The 24,499-nt window shown below is 40.5% G+C and overlaps 1 long non-coding RNA gene across 2 annotated transcripts in view; it reads right to left on the minus strand.

Annotated features, from left to right (window-relative positions):
• Nucleotides 1-279: 279 nt before the first annotated feature.
• LOC138683874 (uncharacterized) overlaps nucleotides 280-24,499 on the minus strand; it is a 42,798-nt gene continuing 18,578 nt past the window's right edge. Inside the window, exons 3-5 of one of the 2 annotated variants that reach the window (XR_011323353.1) lie at nucleotides 20,979-21,190; nucleotides 4,964-5,157; nucleotides 280-753 (exon numbers count right to left, since the gene is read on the minus strand). This is a non-coding gene — a long non-coding RNA (uncharacterized lncRNA). The remainder of the gene's footprint in view (nucleotides 754-4,963; nucleotides 5,158-20,978; nucleotides 21,191-24,499) is intronic. The other variant, XR_011323352.1, reaches the window with a different exon arrangement.

Genomic DNA, 24,499 nt, shown 5'->3' on the forward strand with positions numbered 1-24,499 from the left:
AAACTACAGAATTTTCTTCACAGACTTGTAAAGGTGCATGAATTCTACTTAACATGAGAAATAAATTTGTTTGCAAAGTTATCATGCAAAGGCAGTTTCACATGCAAAGCTGACTTCACATATAACCTTATGTACAGAGGTATCCAAAATCCTCTCTGTTTATCTAACTGTAATCATAATGTTGATGGGTTGACAATATTTGCATAGAAGAATGTGCAAAAATCACAGTTTATGAAAAAACTCAGTCATGCTATTGTATATTCAGAGCAGTTTGCATACTGTTATTGCCATAGAAATTTGTTTAATTTTGTCTATATTTCATTAAATCCACATTATTTTAGGGAAAATTCAGCTGGTCCAGATAAGATTTTCTCATTTTAACTTGCAAGAACTATTCCTTTTTTCAACTTAAACTGTTGTGTAAAGCCATCATTGGTCTCTTTATTTAAGATGTATAAAAGCAATACGTAATACAATGGTTTTTAAGAAAAACAATTTTGTGTTTTCTCAGGTATTCCAGGATTGATTACACATGAATACTAAGGTGCTCTTACAGTGCTTGGAACAATTCAAGAATCCTGCAAAGACTTTGGGAATTAGGTCCAGGTATGTTTTGTTTTTTCCAGCCACACCAACACAGAATTATGGTTTGCCAGTTTAGTATATTTGGGTGTTTCTTTCTGTGATGAAGTGATCCAGCAGTGCAGCTAAACAGAGCAGGTTCTTCCACACATTTGCTACACATTGACAGGCCTATTGAAGAAGAAAAAAAAATAATAAGTTGCTTTTGAGTGATATTTTTCATCATTGCCTACTCTGCCAATGTCTTTGGATACCTGTTACCAGGGATAACCAGATTCAGCCCATTTTGCAGCGATCACCTACAGAATCTGACAAGGCACATGCACAGTGGGAATTGCTGGTGATGCATTTTTCAGTATTTGTTCCATTTGATCAAATTAATCTCAACCTTTCTTTACAGGAATCAATGGGGTATTTGACTTAATTGATCTTTCTTGATAAATATGCACACAAGGAGCACAGTGTGCTTTTGCTACTCCAGTTTAACCTTCTAAATTGTGTCTGAAATGCACCCATCTCTTGTAACACCATTTTTACAGATCAGAACACAGAGAAATTGAACAATAAATACCTGAATCAATGTTTCGCTTCTCTGCTAAGCTGCTCAAAGGTAACATGGCTTTAAAAGCAAAAGATCTCCTATCATGGCTTCAAATGACAAAAATCACATTCTATGCTCAGTGCTAGGCTATCTCAACATCCACTACCTACACATTTTGAGTTTGACTGTGTTTTGATGAGGTACTGTATTTACACCTGCCCTCAGGTGTAAACAGGAAAGCAACATCACACAGAGTAAGCACAACACACATGAATTGTTCCTATTCCTTCTTTAGCTCAAGTTTTCACCCTGGGCCATTTTCAAGGTCTTGTTTTTCTCTCTCTAATGCTTTTGTTACTGTTAATGTGGCCAGCTTTTTTTAAAGGATTATGGAAAGGGATAAGTCTTAATATATTTTATAGTCAAGAGTTTGCTTATCAGATCCAGTTTTCTGTTTCATGGGAAATCTCCTCTGGAATGCCTTAGAGCATCTTTGAGCAGAGACAGTAAAGGGCACCAGATATAAAAATCTAATGCCATCTTGGTGTCCAATATTTTTGGCACTGATTTGTATAATCCACTTTATGGCTATTTTAGAGTAAGTGTAAAAAAAGAAACTGAGTGTCCTCATTATACTTTGCCTTCCTGAATATGATTTACTAAGCCTACGCTTTCTATTAATTTACAGGAACATGTGACATTCCTTGGCTTGATACTTAACCTGCATCATTGTAAAATTTGGTGGTTATATTAATCCCTGAGAAGTGAAGTGTCCTTGTCTTGCTACAGAAATGATCTTATTAGTAAGCAAAGGCCTGGCCAAAGGGGTAAACTCTGCACAATTAATCACTGGCAACTGCAGCTTCCTGGCAACTCTGATTGCTTAGATCAGAAGACAGAACATACTCTTGTGCCAAACCCCAGCTTTAATATTCATGCTTCCCTCCACCACAATCTATGCCTTAAGGCTAAAATATACCTGTGTGCAAAGACCCAGCACAAAGTTCACATGCCACTTACACCTTCAAAGTGACTTGAGAAGAGCCCTGGCCTTGTGGAGTCTCTCTCTGCAGAGAGGAGTATGGTAAGCACTGAACGGTGTAGCGCAATGACAGTCTGAAAGTTACTTTGATGATTTCCCTTCTCTCTTTCATCTTCCCATGAAATTCACAGCATTTTCCTTTAAAATCTATCTCCCTCCGACAAGCTGTTTTGGGATCACTAAAAATTGTGTTGTCACAATAGAATGCATATTCTATTGAACAATTGTGTGTAAAAATCACATTTCTTTATCACAGCTGTGGGATGTAGTGGGGAACTAACAGAACACTTCTTGGCAGAATAGCACTTTCACTTAACTCTGCAGTAATAGATTTTGGCTGGTGTTCCTAGACTTGAAGAACTGCTGTTGTTTGACAGTGCAAATACATCAGTGCATACATTCCTCTACTCTCCACCATGCCAAAACTCATTTACTCTTCCCAAACGATCTTCTCCCAACATTAGAATTCCCTTTTCTCTGAGCTTTCTAGCTTCTCCTAACTAACTCACTCTCTTCTAACCCTTATAGACATTCACCTGCTCACTATCTCCTGTCTTTTACCCATCGCTGGACAAGCTCCAGTCTCGCTGCTAATCTCTCCTTTCAGCACGTCAGCTTGTTTCACTCCTTTCATCTTCCTGCTACTCCATCATGCCAGCATGTGGTCCCCAGACCAAGGATTCCCCCCCGCCATTTACACCTGTCACCCTCAGGTTTCCTTTGCCCTTCTGTAACATGCTCTGAGGATGTGCAGGCAGCACACACACACAAAAAAGCTCTCACACACATAATCGTAAATGGCCTCATTTCTAGGGGAGATATATTATAAAAAATAGAACAAGGTACGGGGAGCATTCAGACTGTTTCAGAAACCTTCCTGCTGGGATCCAGCAGTTATCTCCAGTTAAACCTGTAGAGAGACTCAAGAGCAATTTTTAATAAATCTATATATGCACTGTGTGCAATAGAGTTTTAGGTGTGCTAGATGCCATTAAAACAAGAAAAGACATAATCTCACTAAGCCTATAGTTTCAAATTTCTTTTGATTGATATTCCGTTACTTCAAAAGCCAACAAATCATGCTTGAGACCACTGTCCTAGTCAAACACCAGCCCATAAATGCACCAGTGTAACCAACTGAACATAAATATTTATTTGAACTTCAAAAGAGTTAGCTGACTCTTGTGACTGAAAATTGCTTACAATTTTCTCTTCTGCAGGAAGCACAGTTCACTTTTGCAGGTCTCTCCAGAATGCAGATGTAGACATTTCTGAGATGCTGATGACTGATTTATAAAATCAGCAAATGGTCCGTTCAATCCTTTGATGTGGATTCCAGTGCCTTATCAGTTTCTGCAGGGTCAGCCTGCAATGTCAGGTGTGAAAGTCTTAGCCTACTGAAACATCTAGTGCCATTAAAACCAACTACTACCCTGCATGTTGCCTGCTTTCTAGGACAGACTTCCATTGGCCATAACAGATCTCATTTAGATTTTTATTCTTATTGTGTTAGAAATTACAAAGTGCTCTATACAGATACAGGTTTGGAATGGATTGCAAATTGAAAAAAGAAATGCAAACCCAAGATAATTACCTATGTAAGTGAATTTGTCTCATGAGGACTTATAGAGACAGATGTAGCAGGAAGCATGTGAGACCCAGCACCTGGTGTAAGATTTGCATTATAGGCTGGAAAAGCAATGAAAGGACGTACACACCTGATACTAGTATTCATCACATCTATCAATTCAGTGAGAGGGAAGGAATGGAGAATGATGGAAGAAAAAACAGAAACTAAAGCAGAGAGTACTATGAGACCTTGTTCAAAAAAATTTATGTTAAGAAACACGTATTGAATAGGAAGTAGCTCAAAATCTTTCAGACTAACTCCCTGAGGCTGACCATGGTGGCTTAAGTATGGGTTTGCTGCCAGAGAGAATGGAAAAAAGATATTGTGCAGCTTGGAAACGCATTGCCTCTTACCATAGCATTTCCATAAGGCTTAGAGCACAGTTCTCGATACCGGTTCACAGCACATCTTCCAGCTGCCAGGAGAGAGCGCTAAGGTTTGGTCTCGTACGAGTGAGGGAGAAGATAGCCTCAGCATTTCCTATTGTAACTAACTGTGCCACTTAGGCAAGTTGTGAAAAAACGTTATGACACTGGGAAAAGATCCTAGAACAAATGCATTGGTCCCTCATTGGCTGTGCAGGCTGTTAGGCCGTCCAGTAAAGCTGAGTCCAACAGAGATGGATAAGATTTCAAATACTCATGCATGCCATGTCCTCTTTGCTATCTCTGTGCAGCTCCGAGCTGAGTATGCACCACTACTCATCAATATCCCACGCAGGGACAGGGAGCACAGGCACGTCGCTCCTGGTCCCAGACTGCAGGACCTCAGATCAGTGTCAAGGTCCCTGGGACCCCACTAGAGGACTTTAGATCTAGTTGCTTCAATGACACAGATGTTCAAAGGGGGAATGAAATTTAGAGAGTAGCAAAGCATGTTCAAAGCCTAGCTGACCTCCACTATGGGGATGAGATAAAAAACCTCCATCTTTTGACTCCTTTAAGTATGAGCCAGGGAAAAAAACTATCAATAAAAAGACATCAGAGTAGACAGTCCTGCATAATGCTGGCTAATTTAACTGAAAGTGATATCCATTTTTAATCCACTAGGTAGCATGTCATTCCAGGCCTTTTATATCTGAGCAGGATTCCTCCATGGCAGGAGACACGCTCCTTAGGAACTAACTGAAAAAGTAGGATGGTTTCTTCTTTTGGAAAAGCCCACTTACATTCCTGTAAGTCTTCCTTGAGTACCTCAAGAGCCCTCAAGATCACTCCAACTGGAGGAACGAAAGGAACATTCAAGGTTTACAATAATCCTATTCCTCGAGAGCAGGAGAAAACATCAGATGTGGCTGCAGCTTTCAATGCATTGTTAATACAAAGCACTTGGCAGCATTTGTTTCTGTGAGATAAATTTGATCTGTGAACACTAAAGAAAGAGAAGGAAGACAGCTGGTCAGACTGGTCACAGGAATACCTGCTGAGCCCAATTAAAAGCCAATATTTTTGCACAGAGACCCATGAAATGTGGACATAAAACAAAGCGTAAAGAGTAGTAAATACTTGAAGAAAATTTATTCAGTTACCAATCTCAATGAACAATTGTAATGCAAACTATAGCAGCAGTTCAGCAACAATGCAGACTAATTAAAGATATTAAACCATGTAAACAAATCTCTTATCAAATAAAGCAGGCACTAAAGGAGATCCTGAGGCATTTACTGTGCCACTGGACTTTCTGCAGGGGTTTTCAATCTGTGAATGCCTAAGTGCTTCCCAGGGAAGCTGGACACCTTGCACAGCAAGACTGATCCTCCTGCCAGCAGGTTCTCTTTACTTAGGTACTTTATGTGGACCATATGGATGTAACTTCTAGGCTTACAGGACTGGGATACACACACACACACACACAAAAAAAAAAGGGGGGGGGGGGGAACCTCTGGTTTGGTGGCTCAAGTCAACAAAATAGAGAATAATCACTTGTGCAAAAAGGGTGCAACTGCAGGCCTGCAGTCTGCACACTGCCACAGCTCCATTAATCTTCTGGGGGCTGGACTCAAGAGAATGGGAAATCTGTGACATGACATGTAACAGCAGCTAGGCAGAACAGTAAAATGAACCAGAAGAGGTCACACAACGCTCTCACATTCAAAATACGTGTTTTCATGACAAAAAGGTCCCTATGCCAGCTCAGGACTGACTTACTCCCAGACTCCTGAAGAATAATTTGATGTGGGCACAGGGACTAAAGGTGAAAACTGAGATGCAACCAAGTGCCCAATGCAGGCACCTAAATTAAGCAGGTGACACAGGAGTTCTCGTTTGCCTTTTAAAAATGCATCATTACCAAAAGTAATAATTAAAAAAGTCAGCCAGACTTCTTTGTGGCATTTAGTATGGGTTTGTCACGCAAGGACTGTAGAAGTACATCAGTTCAGAGTATAAATTAAGATCATTAACCCTTCACCCTGTGTGAGGACTCCCATTCACTCCTGTACAGTTGTTCTTCAATCACAGTAAATTATACTTCCCCTGAGTAGGAGAAAGCTGCTGCAATCTAATAATGTTACACCTGAATGGGAGCTTCCACAGCAGTGTAACATGGTTTAATTCAACACTTCATCTTCACACCCTCAGTAGTTTTGCCTTTGCTTTCCTGAAAAGAAATTACTTTAATGAGTGAACTGGTCAATGCAGTAGCTTGCTTTGCCAGGCAAAATAGGTGATACCTGCATCTGTGGAGGGAAGAAAGATGGTGGCTAGGAAAAGAAGTGGACAGAATCTGGAAGCAGGCATGCAGCTTTCCTCCAGCCTCATGGAAAGGCCCCATGAAAAGACATGAATGCCTCCAGCTCCACTATCTCATGGCAGAGCACCCTGTCTGTCCCCACGGAGGCTCAGGGAGCAGCACTGCTGGTGCAGTGATAGCAGATTCTGTTTAGCTCACTAGGTCAGGGTGAACTGCATGAGGGCAGCTAGAGTATCTTCAGAGCCTGAGGAGATCCGTGGCACTTTGCAGCATGCTTTTCCAAAAAACAGCTCTGTGACTTCACAAGGAAGTAGGGAGGGAGGAAATTACCCTAAAAACTCAGTACACTAAGACTCAGTCTGTATTTTCCTTTCCCTTACAGAAGGGGGGAAATGCAGGTCAGCCTACTCTCTACCGAGCATCTCTTTTGGTAGCTGCAACTAGACTTAGGTCGCTCAGCTTATATCCTTGGTCATTCAATTGTTCTTCAAGAGTGTTCCTTTATTTTATGCAGCTGACATCCTCCTTTGCTTTCCCCCTTCCCGCACCCCAGATTTCTGGGACAAAGCACCACTCTGATATACCATCCTACTCACACAGAATTCCTGTAAGCAACATTTACATAATCACCAAATGACTTATTCATCCCTGATAGACCTAAGTCTTTCTTTAATCAAATCTGTAGTTCCTTGGTCATGTCTTCCTTCTTAACCAGGCCAGACTTATCTCAAAATGTCAAGAGCCACTGTGACTATTTAATTATTCTACCTTATCAGTCTTTTAAGAATGACTTCAAAAATCACTGAAGATTCCACTTTGAAACCATACTGTCAACCAAGAAAGAAAAAAATTAGCATGCAAAAGAATTGAAATAAGAAAACTTACTCTGTGCAGAAAGTTCACTCAGAACTTGCTTTGTTATTTGTAGTTTGCCATATCCTACCTTGCCAAGCATAAATACACACTTACATAAAGACTGGACAGAGAACAACCTCAACAAGAACAACTGGCAGAAGGTCCTTTTCTACATCTTTCCAAATCTTTCCCAGTCCCATATGGTTTTTTTCCACCTCTGCTTTTCCAGTTTAGGAAGCATGCCATGTACTTTGATTGTCAGTCCAAAAAATCCCTTTATCATCTCAGTGTTGTTAACAGCAATCAGACTCTGAATGTGATAAAAATAACCAATGCATTTGTACACGTCTTTCTTTTCAGACTAGCGTAATTCACTGACACATTGGCTACATGCAAAAGCTGCATTTGTTCAACCACACTAAAGAATGACAACCCTTTCCTTGAGCTGTAATGGTGAAAATGCTGATTTATGCCTGTCTCTGTCTCAGGGATTGAGCAAATGTAAAGACTGTCATGAATTAGGGTTTTAGCTGTGCTTACTAATGTTTATCAAAGATTTCCTACCAGAGAGTATCTTATGAAATAATCAGTTGAAGAAAACAAACTGTCCCTTAACTGATTTCCACAGGACTCCAGCCAGACCTTGTTGTGGGTTGACACATATGTCCTAATGAACATATTCAGAGCCATTCGAGATGCTTAAAATAAATGCCATAGCTTTTAACAGATGTTAGAGTATTTGCATTAACTTTTCTATTTCTTAATTATCCATACAACAGGTTCTTTTGTATTGATTAACTTCTGTTGACTGGGAGGAGCATTGCTGTGTTAGATATTATGGAGAATTAAAAATAACTCATCTCCTCTACAAAATAAAGCAAGTGGAACTAAAGGAAGAATGTAAAAAACCTAACAGTTTGTTTGTTTGTCATATGTACCCATCTGTCATTCCAGTTGTTTTATGCTGACATTATTTTCCTTTATATATGCAACAATTCTTACAGAGAATGCATTATCTTCTATACAGAGAGATCCCATATAGTTTTTGTGGAAAGATACTACCTAAAGTATACATTTGCACCTGACTATAGCATCAAAGGGAAAACACTTTGTTTCATTTCCTCCTCTTCTCCTCCTATCACTTTTAAGCTGAGAATTGACCCTTGTTATTTTTTCCATATTTGCAAAATGCAAAAGCCTGGTTTTAGAACCCCAAGAGATTTTCCTGCTGGAAAATCACACTGCAGACTTAGGATGTTTCTGCTGCCTGTTATGGGAAGCATCTGTATGCAGAATAAAACAATGTCCCCGTTCCAAGCATACTGGAACTGCACAAATCAATACACTGTTAAAATCATCAGATTTGTTTCATATCATTAGTTCACTGTTTGCAGCTAGAAGATGAACAAATGCCACACTCTCAGCAAGAAGAATAAACAGCGTTTCTTCAAAATACATTGATTGGTTTGTTAAATGTTTGAGAAAGGATTTGATGTATTTAATTGAAAAAGCATTCCCCTTACTATACCAGTTTGCTGCGTGAGGTTCGGAGAATTTTTTTGTGCAAACCTTTAGCAACCCAATTTTGTTACAGAAATAGCTTAATTTCTATGATTAAGCCTGTGTGTACCACCCTCTTCTTTGTCCAGCTGCTAAGGCTGGCTAATAAAGCTGTTATTGCTCAGAAATGAGGTAAGCCACCTCTGACTCTATGGTCCCGAACCCTCTACAGGAAAAGGGGAAGCAGTACATGACAGAGCTGCTGTTCTCATTCCCAGGGCTTCAATTAAGGACAGAAAACGGTGCCTTTCAGAGCAGAGGAAATGGCTGTCCAGTAAATAAATACATGCTGCAAACTAACATACTGTGATAGAGGCTGATAGCAATGAACACAATACACACTGCAACAGTAGCAGCATAACAGTGGTCTGCATATACGCAGGACTCCCCCTGGTCCTCTGCAGGCTGACCAAGGAGACCAGCTATTGGGTGACTGAAAGATGAATGGCGAGTGACAAGCACTTAGGGAAGAAGACACTTCAGAGGAGTTGGGAGAAAGTCTGTACACCCTTGATGGCATGGAAAATTATCTTACAGCCTGTAATATGGGATTTACTAGTGGTTTTCCCCAAGCTGTGTCAGGGTAGCAAGAGAGATGCTCAGACCCTCGAGCAGCCGCAACAGGAGTGAGTCAGGCATTAACAGCCTTAGTTGTCCTCCTTTCCTCAGGGGAACATCAATTTGCTGCTGGCTGTAACTATCTTCTCAGCTCTGTGCAGATGACCAACAGCTTGCCTGGGAACATAACCCAGATTTTGAGCAGTGTAACTGTCATGTAGGCAGATACTGTCCTTGTGTGCAAAGACCAAAAGATGGGTCCCAGAGGGAGCACAGCCAGGATTGCTTCAGGCCTTTCGATAATGGAGCTCAACAGGACCCATGGCTACCACCAGCAAACATGAGAAGTCTGCTCACCACCAGTGATGTCCCTCAGGGCATCAGCATGCCTCTGAGGCGGATCTCAAGAGGAGCCAGTATGGCTGAGTTAGTGCTGATTATGGAGTAGAAATCCTTTGAAGAACTAGCTGAACGGAAGACTGGCCTTATCCTCCATACAGCATCTCTCAAAGTGCATCAATTTAAGCCCTTGGGATATTTGTATTAAGCCTGGAAGAAGGCCTTTTATCACTTCCAGCTGAGCAGGAGTCATCCCTTCTCCTCAGATAAGCAATGGTCATAATGACCCAGGCACGATCACTTCTGAGCTGGATTACTCTAATTCACTCTATTGAAGGCTGGATGCAGGCTGTGCCAAACTTCTCCGTTTCTCAGGCTGTGACGTGTAAATGAAGGCCCTGCTTAGTTTTATCTGCTGCATTCCGGTTATTTTCAGAAGACAGGTAACAGCTTTGCTCCTTGTACTCCACACAGCTAATCTGTGCACCAAACAATCTGTAAACAGCTAATATGCCTAAGAAACCAGTTTTCAGCCCACCACCTGCCCAGAGGCTTCCCTGGGGCAGTGAAGCTCCATGCAGGCACATGACAGCCAAAACTAAGAGATGCTCAAATGAGAAGCACCAGGTCTAGCACAAGGCACTATAAAAATACAGTTAAATGCAGGGTCTCACAGTTTTTAGGGAACTTTTAGAAATTCGGAAAACAACTTCTCTGCTCTGGTGGTGCTGGGGATATTTTGTATAAATGAACAGCACCTTATCCGCAGAGATTTCATAGCCTTTTCCAAAGTTTGTGTGGATTTGCCCACACAATGGAAAACACCTTTGAACTTGGAAAGGGAATTATTTTGCAGTAGTGACACAAAAAGGATTTTTTAAAGAAAGAAAACTTTACTTTTTGAAACTCCAGGGCAGATTTTCACAGGTAGGAATGTAGCACAGGTAGGAAGTGGGGCCACAACTCTTCTCCCACATAACTCCTGCCAGTTGATGGGTGCTGTGATCTGCAAGGCAAGGGCACTTGGTGTCTGACAGGACCTGCCCATGACTAGTCCTAAGCCATTGCCCCATGCAATAGATTTGCTGGTTTCTTTGGAATGAACTCCAGGATCTCCATTACCTGTGCAGTTTATAATGGAGTCAGAAGTTTATCCATAAAAATCATCTCCCTTGGCTACTGTGCCTGGAGGACATCTTCTTTGCAAGTATCAAACACAGCGTTACAAGGGCATGAGGCAGAGTAATACACGAGCTGAGAACATCATCTTTAAAGGTCGTGTGGATGGTTTCCTAGCAGATAACCAGTCTCTCTCCAAGTCCAGCAGACCAATTTGGTTTCAAACCTCATCTTTCGCTTGAGATGAAAGTAAGAAGTTACAAAAGCATCTCTTACTGTGTCAAGCCCTTGTTCTCGCAAAAGGTATCACTTACATAGCAAGGACTTAGGGTAGCACTTCCAACAGTACAGTCCTTGTCACCTGCATATATTACCTTCCATGATTTCTTTTCCTTTTTTAAATTTACCTGAGTACTTTCTTCTGTTGCCTTTAAAACTCCCATTTATGTAAGTAACCTATGGCATTTTCAGGTTTTCCGTTTCTTTCTCTCTCCCCATTTCGACTGTTTTAGACATCTGTCCTTTGAATGTTCTTTACACATTTCAGAAGCAAGGTAAAAACCCTGCAGCAAGTCAAGAGCAGATACTACTAAATGGAGATACTTGTTCCACACCATACTGATATGGCACAAGCAAGCAGCAAAACTTTTTCCTGTACCCAGGCTCTTACTTAGTCTATGTGAGGGACCTCAGTGGAGAGGCTTGAACTAAGGGGCACAATGCCCTGTGATTGTGAGGACTGGAGTTGTGCTGATTTTGGGGAAAGAGAGGGATCAGAGATGATTGTGGTTATGAGATGTTTTAAGTCATTAGAGGGCGTTATAAGAAGGTAATTGTGTTGCTGTGCTGCAACAAGAAAGCAACTGTGGAACACACTGGAGATACTACTTCCTCCACCACAGGCTTTGGTGTTTAGTATCAACAATTAATATAAATAATTTTAATCCTTCAGTTTAATTAAAGATGAAGTGGACTTTCAGGTACATCTCCTCCTGTACAATCACAAATACCTGACAAACAATAAGTAATTTTGACAAATTGTCTGCTTAACAAATGAATATAGCTAAACTAGAAGCCAAGTAGATCCTGCTAGATATAACTGAGTTGTAGTCCCTCCACAAGGACATTCAAACCTCAGATATGTTGTTATCCCATTCCCAAATTAAGAACATTTACAGCTAACCAGTGCTATGACTTACGCAGTTAGCAAGCAACTTAATGGGCTATAGCTTGAAGAGGATGAACAGCCCAGTTCCCTCAACAGCTTACCTTCAAGTTGCTGGCACACAGGACAGTGGGTGCCACTGGGTGTGCCTTGCTCTTTTTGTCTGTGCTATCTTAAACTATCACAGATAAACCAGCACAACACTGTAACAGCACCTTCATTCAGCTGCAGGGAGACACCCTTCAGTAAGTGGTAAGCACCACCTCTCTTCATTTCCAGAAGTAAAAAGCTTAATAATAGGGAAGGCCATTCCTAGATTTCTGCTTATTTTGACACACTGTCTATATTCCTTTCTGCTACTGAAATCAGAAAGGATCTTTCCTGTGGAGAATCAAAACCTTCTACACAGGCTACATTTTTTCTTAACAAAGTAGTTGTTGCTACTGTTGTCAAGCAAAGAGACCTCACCAGTCAGCTGCACTTCAAATCCTTGGGCTGAAGAGGTCTCAAGTGGCTGGTGGTCTCAGCGGTATAACCTAGTGGGGTGAGGATCCTGGCTGCTTGAAGTGCTGGAAACACCACTTCCTTTTGCAGCACTAGAGGAAGAAAAATTAAATCTAAAGACTGAAGTACTCACCCAGTAGCATTTCCTATCAATATGGGCCTTGAAGCTGTCTAACTCAGATCCAGAAAAACTGCCGTCTCCAGAATTCCTTGGATCCCTGAGGTCTGTAGCTAGAGAACTGAACACAAAGTCCCTAAAAATGCAAGGAGCCAGTAAGGTTCATCAATCATTCTTGACAGTATTCTCAGCTGCTTTTTGGGTATCCGTTGAAGGTACATAGCAGGAAAGTATAGTGTAGGCACTGAGCAATGCTCCAGTTGATTAGAAGTGCCAGTACATGAGGCAAATGCAGACACTATGACTTGATCAGCACTAATTTGAACCATATATTTTGGGGGAATACCCATAGGTCCATTTGTTCTGGAGAGATACTTAATTACTGAATTATTTTTTCCTATCAGAATTATATTACAAGCTATCTATGTAATGTAAACCTTACAAAATGGAAACTGAATAACTACATTTTGGCTCACGTTAGCACTGATCATTGTCTGTGACTGCTTTAACAGGCTGGCCATCACAAAATAGATCATATATCACAGTAAAAAAGCCCCAGATAAAGATTTGAAGATAGAGCGTGTCTTTTCAAAGTATTTGAATAAACTTATTTCCTGTCTGATTCTCCTCTCAGGTACACTAATCTGTTGCTCTGTAGCTCAGCTGTTGGTACTCTTAAGCAGAAAAGCCCCAGATGCAGCTGTGGTTTCCTTGGCGTACCCAGGAGGACAGAGGAGAAGCAGGATAAACTCCCTCCTCTGTTTCACTCCTTCCTCATCCAGACTGCTGGTGGAGTCATCCTTAGCTCTTGCAAAGGTAAGAGAAGCCCTAACGCTTTTTCAGTTTCAGTAGCATCATCTGCCAGCTCTGTACCATCCAGGCAGACTCTTGTTCAAGGGTCTCCTGTCCCAATAATGCTATTTTTTTTTTAAATAGCTGTATCACAAAAGAAAGCACAAAAAAAGAAGCCAGGTCTGAGAAATTTACTCCAAAATGTTTGTTTGATAAACAGTGGGATAAAAGACACCTAAGAAACAAAGCTAAAGACACCTAAGAAAGAAGTCTCATGGCCTCTGCCTAGTGGCCTCTTTAAGGTCTCTCTCAGCATTGTCCTTTTCCACCACACATTTTAAATCATTTTTCCAGAAGTTAATAATTTATAGCTCCTAGTGCTGAAGGGTTGCAGTGCATCATCTGAGAAGATAAAAATTTTACAGCCAAATGAGGACGATAAAGGTATTTTCATAATCAGTTCCTGGTCAATTCCCTACAACCATGGCTAACGCTACAGCTGAGGAATCTGTGTTGGGTTTAATTAATTTAGTATTGTGCAATAGAGAGATTCTGTAATCTGTACTTCAAAAATTTGGTGAAGATTGTAATAAAACCTAAGCTGTTTGTTTTACACTGTTGTTAGCTCTCTGCTGTTCTTTGATGTCTATTTGGATAGAGGGTCTTCACAGCTCATCAGCAGCTGTTAAGTGCAAAAGCAATGGTTGCTCTCCTGGTTGTGGAGTCTCCTCTTGCCTTAGGTCAAGAAGTCCAGGATCTGGTCTGAGAAGCTAAGATTGAACAGTCTGGAGCTGCATGATGACACCTGTTTTGTAGCTTACCACACTCAGAAACACATAGGCTATATCTTATATCACCTAATGCATAAGTCACATTTTCCTACAGTTCTAAAAGTGATGTATGTCACTAGCATAGGTGCCTTACAGGCTTACACTTGACTACTGCTTGTCAGAAAGTCTCCAGTGCCAGTCTAGCTACCTCTCCTGTAAAACATAGAGGTAGCCTTTGATTTTTGTTATTCTACCATTGGCATCCCTAATACATGGTCTTCAAAAAAAGAACATTTCACATAGCAATTTGAGATAAATGAAGTCTGCAGCACACTGCACATAACATCTGTCTCAAAATCCTCAAGAAAATAGCCATAAATAGCATATCTACATGATGGAGTTTTGTTGACAAGTGATACTGATGATGGTGGCAGTAATAACAACAACAGTTGCCATGATAGGCAAGGTTTGAGCCAAGAGAAAGAGACTTCCTGAAAGTTCTACCCTGGAAAGAAAGGTTGTAAAGTCAACTCAACTCCTTTTTTAGCTGGGACTGGCAATATTAGATACAGTATTAGACACTTATTGTAATGATGAATGTCTTGAGGCTATGGGTTAAATAACATTTTTAAAATCTTGGCTTCTGCTTTTCTTTGAGATATTAGAGATTATTAAAGTACATTGCAATCACTTGCCAAATTTTATAATCTGTCATGAACAGGTTTCTGGAATTGCATGAGACTGCAGTGGATGGATGAAGAGTATGCTTACCGGTTTCCTCTGGTTTGGACAAAAGCTCTTCCACATAAACCTGCAGAAAACTCCTTGAAGAAGTATGCATATAGTTGGCTAATTAGTCTAGCCTGGTGGTCCCAAGATGTCCTGTTCTCTATGGGTTCTCTATAAGGGAAACTAGGATTTGAACTACCTGAGATCAGAATTTGATGCCCAGGATCCTAAGAAAAAGGAAGAATGGAGGCAACCTGTAATTTGGCCTGCTTCACCGCAAACAAAATAATTTTATAACATCTAATACTGTATTTGGTAATTTTAGCCAAAAGTCACCTTTATAATCTAAGGCATGTTCTCACACAAAACATTGGGACTGTAGTTGTAAAGTTTGTCAAAACACCTTGCAGGGAAGAGGATTCAGATCCTGCAGTCACTCAGACTACAGTCTTATCAGGAATCCACATGAAAGGTTGCCTCACCCAGGTGTGTTCCCAGCCAGCAAAAGACTTCTCCAGGTAAGGAGCACAGTCTTTTCTTCAGCAGAGCAGTTAGAAGTCCATCCCCTGATCCCTGCCTCCAGCTCGCTCTGCCCCAAAAGGGAGATCCTTGTGACATCGCTCAATTCAGTCCTCATGCCTAAGGACTCATCTTTTCCTGTTCTGTTGTTCCCTGAAGCTGCTCCTTAGCTCCTGGGCTGGCTTCAGCCTTCCCTGCTGACCTGAGATTCTGGCTCCAACACAGCATTTGAATGCGCCAGGGGAGAGGGGTACTTCTGGCTGTGAGACATTTGGGGACAGGAATGTATCCTCGCAGAAAGGGGCAATAGATCATCTTGAAACGGTAGCTTGAGCCAAAGAGCACCAAAATCACTAACCATCTGGGATGAAAAGCTCTGCAGCAGCACGCTTAAGAAACTGCCATGTCTACACAAATTAGCATTTTGCATGTAGCGAACCACTTGTTGTGCACCAGTGGGAGGGGTCTTTGATATCTCAGTCCATGGATATTTGATCCAGAACATACTCTACTTGGCATGCCCTGGGCATTTCTTTCTGTAAAAAAAAAATATTGCAGGCACTTGACAATTCATTCAAAACAGGACAGTGGGCACATCTCTGAGCTTATGTGAAAACAGGCAGAGACATCATGTTTTCCAGCTCTTAATCCTCTCTATATAAGAAACAGTAGTACAATAAAAGTAAAAATGACCCCGATATTAAATAAATACACCAAGGTACCTAGAAACAATATCCAGAAGCTTATTGCCACAATTAATTACAGTGAAGGATGTAACCTCTCTTCTTTCTTTTTACTGCCACTGATGTTGGAAGGACAATCTGTTATTGAAACTATAGGAACAAGAATGGAAGGTCCCTGCATTGAATCCATTGAAGCAAGGAGGTGAAACAATGAGGTTCTGTCAATGCTATTGCCTTACTTCTGATTTATATCATACATGCCCACTTCTGGAATAGTGTCAAGGAAAAAGTGTGTCCTTAGCTAACTTAGCTTGATTTTAATATTACAAATGACACCTAGTTGTGCATAATGAGCATGTAAATGTAAGACCACCTTAATATAATGAGTTGGTAATTATTTAGACCTGTATAGAAGTGCTTTTGTTATATAAATCATTTGTAACAAATCATGTATTTTGTTACCACTTTTTCCTTGATCCTGATGTGTATACAAGGTCCTGTTTGTGTTTCAAGTGTATGCCAGCTTTGTGGAGTTACCACCTAACACCCATCTCTGTGCAGACATGAAATAAATATCTTGACTCTCTGTTATCAGCTCTTCACACACCGGGTGAAGAACCCCATTTTGGGACAACACTACCCTGCTAGCCATCCATCTGCAAACAGATTTTGAAGTTCAGTATCCCATGGTACCAGAAACTCTTTACCAGGGCATGCTGATGGATAGAAGCAAATGGTGGAGTTCCTTCATCCCTGAAAGGGCTGCTGTGCACTCTTATTTTATGCAGTAGAATCAGCTAGAAATGGAAGATACAGACAGTAGGAATTTAAGGAGCTCAATATTAAGAAAAAGAAGGAAGAAATAGCCATTAAACAGAGAATGAACATGGAGAAGAAGGGACACTTGAGAAGTGCTAACAGGAAACACACGTATCACTGGCAATTCAATCAAATGAGGAGGTGTTGGAAACAGAGAAGGAGCAGAGAGCAGTAACACACCCTGATAACCTAGGCAAATCATGTACCTTTCTGACTGATTTACTTTTGGCTGGTCCTCTTTTCCCATGCAGAATAGAGGATGAAGGACATTGTAAATATGAGATTACTGTACTGATAAACACTTCTTTTTCTTACCCTCCCAACTAATGGTGGGTTTCATAATCAGTATAAGCCAAAGCAATGTGGAATGCTCACTAATGTTGCAGAACATTTATCCCACAAAAAAAGAAAAGCTTCATTTGCACAACACAGCCACGTAGCTGCTAATGCCAGCACAAAAGAGGCGGCAGGAATGTATGGTCTGGGAGGCAAGACTATTGTGAACTTGCACACTGCTTATGGATAGGGCCATTGTACTGTCACTCCAGGAATACTGTGTAAACAGAGAAATGCATGACTGGCTTTTGAGAAGCCATGATTTATCATTTGCCAAACACTGCTTTGTTCTAATGTAATCTTCCTCCTTGATCCCCAAGAACACATGAAAGTGGCGTAAATCTTAAGAAAAGGAGATGGGGTTCATTTCTTTATAAATCATTACACAAATGTCTTCACCAGTGGACAGGACTTGGAAGGAATTCCTATTACAGCTTTTGAGCATTTTGCGAGTAAGGTGCTCTGCTCTGTTGTTTTCACCTGAATGAGTAGGAAGGTGCGAGCATTTGAACAACACTTACGTCAGAAGTACAAAAGCTACCTATAAAAATATTTTATTTAGTGGATAATCTACCAAAAAGCTGATTTTGATGCTGCTGTGTCGATGTTAGAGGTTATTAAATGGATCATATTGTCAGTTCAGGGGCATGAAAAAACCTAAGTTTATGGCCGTTTAAATGCTGTGGCAAAGATGACAAATTTGGTTAGATGCAAAAATGGACTATTTCAGATGCTGTTTAACCTGTTTTTACTAAGAGGTTCCAAAAGTATCAGAAACCTCTGACAAACAAGGTTTAGAATGGAGAAGTCATGAGCCTCACTTCATTCAGCATTTTGGTTAACTGCAGATTTTTTATGTGGAAATCATAAGCAAAGTCTGCAATGGAAGCTGTCTTATAACTCAGTTAAAATACATAGATGTGTGTATATATATATTTTTATATATGTGCATAGGTGCATATACACATATACACGCACATATATGCAGAAAGAGAGAGAGAGAGAGAGAGAGATTCATCCAGGGCTCAAATCTGTGGTGATTACTGTAAATTATTATTCTCTTAGGCAAAGACCAGAAATGAGACAGTAAGACTAGGGATTTAAGTTAGGTCATGTTGCTAAAATATCTTTGATGAAGATGAAAGTGGCTGCTGAAGGCATCATGTGCCATCTGTTTGTACCATATAATATAGCCGATATATAAAACGGTGCATTTCCCTAAGTTTTGTCACCTCTGTGTGACAGAATATCCTTGGATCACAATAGCTGAAGCACCACCACAACTAAATAACTTTGGAGATCTGTCTCAGCATTCCTAATAGAAGATAAGCAGAAAAAAAGCACAGTTTCTTGGGCAGCTCAGCTCTCTGAGAGTCACGTAGGGAGGTGCATCCATTCACGAGCTATACTTACACACTTCCTAACCCTAGACATAGTCACGAATAGCTCCATTTGTGGATAAGCTCTTAAATTGGAGGCCCTTGTTTAGTGTGTATGTTGTGGAGGTCTGGCTGAAGGTGCAGGCTGTGTGCCACACTTAAAAATCTGAAAAACCAGTCTCCTTAATTCTTAGCATATCAAGGCAGTGTGATACTTACACCTGGATTTGGAGATGGTTACAGGCTGTGGCAGAAAGCATCTGTTAGGCCATGCTTTTAGGCAGAGCTTTCTGTCCTTTTGCATTTACAGCCTCAGGGGAAACAACTGCTAGCAACTGTTCTCAGTACTGTGTGAACTTCCAGTGCAAATAAAAATTGGGGAAAAAGAAAAGAAAACTTTTGAAACTGCATCTTAGACTTCAGTTTTCCATTTTAAAAAAAAAACCAAACCCAATATAAATTCAGAAATATTTTAACCAGGTCTAGAACGTGACCATTTTTTCTCAGTCTTTGTCAGGAAATGTCTCATTGACTAAAAAACTGAAACAGTGCCTCTTGGTCGGACTTCATAAAAAGTAGCTTTGGTACTCTTAATTTGGATTATTATTTTGGGGTTGGTTTTTTTATTTTTGGAAAAAAAAAAAAAAAGTGATTTAAAGCTGTTGTGTTGCTTGCACCCTAGCTACTAAATCATTGTGAAAGATAGCTCATAAGAACAAGTCTTGCTAGATAGAAACAAACCAGCTGTTTCCTTCTTTTCTTCCCTATTAAGGCTTTTTAAAAATTATTTTTGGCAACAGAAATAATGCTATTGCTGAAAGGAAAATTAGTCTTGTAATAAAAACAACTCCTCACTCATTCCACCTGTAAAATTTTTCATTCTTACAATGAATTCTTCTCAGGGAGCTAATTAGAACTAGAAATTTCTTTAATTGATGAGCATCTGACCATTAGGGCATTTTCAATTTCTCACAGCATCCCAGATGACACTGTTACAGAAAGGCATAACTGAAAAGAAAGAGAGACTAATTGGAACAATTAATTGAAACAACACACAGTTAATTTCAATTATAAGAATCCTGACTGCTCCTTCGTCCCTTTTTGTGTGGCCTCCTGCACTGGGGTGATGTTCCTGCAGACTCCTCAGCAGAAGCTGCATGAGGATCCCATCAGCTGTTGATTATTCCTGTATTTACTATTTGTATTATCATAACACACATCAGCTCTGCTCCTGCACATGATTCCCAGTGTAAGGTGCTCTTTAAAAGCGGAACAAGAGGATTCGTGACTGTAGACACAAGCATGGCTTTGCATGCTTGAATTACTCAGGCAGGCAGGAAAAAACCTAAGCCACTCGCTTGAATGCTTTGGTTTTTAAATGTCCCTAATGCAAATTTCTTCAAGAAATGTCAAAGAACGCTTCTAAGCAAGAAGTCTGTTTCCAGCTAAGCATCTAGCTTTGATACTTATCAGACTGTGGGAAAAAGCTCTAAAATGTCATTTTTACAGGCAAAGTTTTCATGCTCCAATTTGGAGACTCACAAACATTGAGCTACAAAATCTTACCACCTCTTCATCATAAAGCAGGAGGTTGCTTGCTGTCATTTTTACAAGAAGCAACTGCACATCACTGTTTGTGGCACCTTGCAAAAGTTGGTTGGGTGTTTACTCACACCCTGCAGGCTGATCTCAAAGTGATCACACTCCCTTGCTCCACCAGTTTCTGCTAGCCATAGCGATTAATAAAGTTATGGTCCTGTCAAATGCATGGCAAAGTTTCCACTCATTTTTGTGAGGTTCGGATTCCATGCTGCATCTTTTGGTCAGTGCAGTAGCTTTTGTACAGGGTGCACTGATGCCATATTCACCTGCAGAAATTATCTGAGTCTTAGCTTGGAATAGTATATGACTCTTGCATCTACATACAGCTGGTTTTGGCCTCAAGACTTCAGCCATGCTACAGCTTCTTATGGGGGAAACTGATTTTTTATACTAGCATTCATTTCCTATGCCATGACTCCTAAGTTTGCTACAGGGATCTTACATAAACAGCCTCTTCAGCAATTCTGTGCTGAGTTTGGGACATGACTAATTATAATTTTATATGGTTGAGTGAATCAGGACTGTACTGTTCAAGAAAGGGCTGTCTGGAGAGTTGCATTTATTTATAACATCCACCAATATTTTACCTTGCTTTCTCATGCATTGTGTTCCCTGCAACAAACGGGAGAAACTGTTCTTACTCACCTCAGATTAATTTTTCCAAGGGTATAGTTCCCCATACCCTTCTCATGAGGACTTTCACAGTTCCCTACTTCTTATCCTTTGCAGGAAATACAATCTGAAGCCCGAGTTTCGTATTGACATAATCTCATCGGCTGGCAGCAGAATGAGCAACCCTCCTGACTATCAACTGTGTTAACAGCTCCTGGGCCTTCAAGTCACTGTGAAGACATGATCTGTGGAAAAGAAAAATGGAAACCCTGAATAATGATACTGTCTTAGATGTATGTCAAATCCTTAATCTTTTATTTTGCAAACCGTAGATCACCATCTATTGAAAAAGTAGCATTTCTTTGTAAATGCATTCTATGCAGATGGGCTTCACATTGAGATAACCCTAGTCCTGTACTGATTATCTGAGTGAACAAAAGTACCTACATCAGGAGGATGATCTGAACTGTTCCCAACTAAGTGTGCCAAATATACTCATTGAGATTGGTCAGGTTGGTCCCATCTTAAAATACAGTCTTATGTAAGAAGACAATTGCGGTGGGTTGACTTTAGCTGGCTGCCAGACACCCACCCAGTTGCTCTCTCACTCCCCCTCCTCAGCAGGAGAGAGGACAAAAGTAAGATGGAAAAGCTCCTGGGCTGAGAAAAAGGCAGTTTAATACGAAAAGCAAAAGCTGCGCATGCAAACAAAGGAAGAAGGGGAATTTACTCACTACTTCCCATCAGCAGGCAGATGTCCAGCCACTTCCTGGAAAGCAGGGCCTCAGCACCTGTAATGATTGCTTGGGAAGACAAATGCCTTAATAAGGAATGTCCCTGCATCCTTCTCTTTTCCCTCAGCTTTTATTGCTAAGCATGACATCATATGGTATGGAATGTCACTTTGGTAATTTTGGGTCAGCTGTCCCAGCTGTCCCCTCCCAACCTCTTGCTCACCTTCAGCCTACTGGCCTTGGGGGTAGAAGAGTGATTTGGAGAGCAAGGCTTGACACTGTGCAAGCACTGCTCTGCAACACCCAAAACACTGGAGTGTTATCACTGGTGTGTTACCAACCCTGCCTAGCCCCAAATGCAAAGCACAGCATTATATGGGCTGCCAGGAGCTCCATCCCGGCCAGACCCAGTACAACCGTACACCAAGTTATCTGCTACTGAAGTGACAATACACATGCATAATGCTGCTAGATAAATAGAAATTGTATGACCACCATGAGAACATATCCTAGATCCTACAGTACAACAGAGAAGTCCCTCACTTGATAACAAATGGGATCCTGGGAAGCTTCTTTGTAGCTTTTAATGGGAACCTGAACCAGGAGGGTAAACATTTTTCCCTCCTCTTAAACACTTGGGATTTTTTGGAGATTGTCATCACTTTGCATCTAGCAGAGGAGTCATGCCAGCCCTGGACTCTGCAAGAGCAGGCAGAAGGTTCTTCACTGACACAGTGCACAGCAAGACGACAACAAAACCTGTGGGCAAAGGGACAACCTACATTGCAATGAACTCTGCAAAATTCCACCTGTCGGAACTTAGCAAAATTAGAAATCACAGAGAATTGAAATATGGGATACAGGAGATGGAAGCATTTCAGAGTTTAATTAAGTGAAAGCATTTCAGAGTTTTATTAAGCTAAGCCATCAAATAAAAGGCTACATGCTACCAAGCGGGTAGCACATTGCTTCTTCAAACACAAGAGATTTTCCATTCCCTTGTTTCCATCATTACTTTTCCACATTTTTTTCCTAGTCTACTACATTTCTGTGGTTAGAGAAACCAAATGGAATGTCCGGTACCACTGGCCTATAGGTGACCTTTGCTAAAATACACAGAGCTTCTGAGCCATTAAAAATCACTAGGAAATTGACTGCAGCAAAGGAAACACAAGAAAATTTTAAAGTTAAAAATCTAAATGAGAAAATATTTTATATTCTTATGTTCATGAGTGCTTACAAGAGTTGAGGAGAGAGTCAGTGTTCTGTTAACCTCTTGGCTCCTCCGTTCAATACAGCCTAATGCTCAGGAGCTGGGTGAGAGATTTCACATGTTGATGAAAAGTATTCCAGTGGCATTAGATACCACTGAAATAGGCCCCACACATTTGTCAGGAGGTGTTTCTGTTCATGTCTAGATGTTAATCAACAGCTCTCAAGATAGGTTAGTCTACATTTAACTTATTTTTCTCCTACCAATGTGTTTCAGTCAGCATGTCTCTGCTGTTCAGAAGAGATAAAAGAAAATTGAAAACTTCAAATTGTTCATGCAAGCAGCAAGATAAGGATAATAAAATCTCACTTAATGGCATAAATGGATCAATCACTCATGGAAGAAATTTGTTCTGTGAGGTACCCCTGTTGCACAATTGGTTAGATGCAGACAACAGCAGCTGTCTTTTAAAACTGAAGTATTTATTGTAACTGCTAATGGTGACTGGAATCAATAATCTGATCTGGAATGCCAAGCCATATGGTGTTATATTTCCAAGGCTATGCTACCTTTTAATGCTGCTCATATCTTTATGTTTACAATATCATATCCTAGGTACTAATTCAGAAATAATGATTTTCTGTGAGGTCTTTTGGTAATCTAAAATTTTAGGCATATATTACTTTAATTATAAATAGCCCTTTTCTACCAAGCTACCACAGCGGTCACACCTGTATGTGGTCACCAGAACTGTGTAAATTTAAAAAATTCTATAGAAACTAGAATATTTTCAGATTTCATAATAGGTTTTCATGACTTCCAATAGTCTTAACCAAAATTGAACATTCTTAGTTAGTGGAGAATATGTCATTGTTTCAGCCTTTAATCCATTTTATTCTGTTTGTAGGCTGTATGCACAAGAAACAACCTCTGCTTCTGGTAGCAACACAAAATATTTATTAATGATTTATTGATCCAGATGTAATGATAAAAAGTCACCTAAGTCAGCAGCAAAACTGGACTCTGTGCAGAACTGGGCATTGAGTTTAGCTTTATAAAAGATGCCTCTGCCAGAGTATAGCACATGGAAAATGCTGGAAGCCTGGCTCACTGTCAGACAGATGTTGCCTGGATTTCATGTGTGTCAGCCTAACATCTGGTTTTTCGTTTATTCAATATCTTAGTTACCATGGTCAGCTGCTAATCCTGTTCCTCCTCCACTGATGCAGATGTAGGTATGAGTCCTCTATCTCTCCGTGGCGCTTCTACACTACACTGGCAACATAAAGGACCTTGATAATGTAAAAGCTGTAAACGTAATTTGACAGGACTTAAATGCATCTTTTGCCACTTTTACTATGCTGCAGTGATGTAAGGTAACCTTCTTGTCAGTGAGGGTTGGTTACTATGCAACTTCTATGCTTGTGGGTAAGACATAAATAATAAGAGCTGAAAAAAGTTGCCCGCAGAGACAAGCCAATATCCAGAACACAAGGCTAATCATGCCTTTTCATTGAAACATATTACAAATAAGAACACTATTAGATCAAGAGTTACTGCAGGAACTCAAATCTATGTGGAAAAAGAACAGTACAAAACCTGATGAA

Source organism: Haliaeetus albicilla, chromosome Z (assembly GCF_947461875.1).
Source record: "Haliaeetus albicilla chromosome Z, bHalAlb1.1, whole genome shotgun sequence".
Taxonomy (NCBI): domain Eukaryota; kingdom Metazoa; phylum Chordata; class Aves; order Accipitriformes; family Accipitridae; genus Haliaeetus; species Haliaeetus albicilla.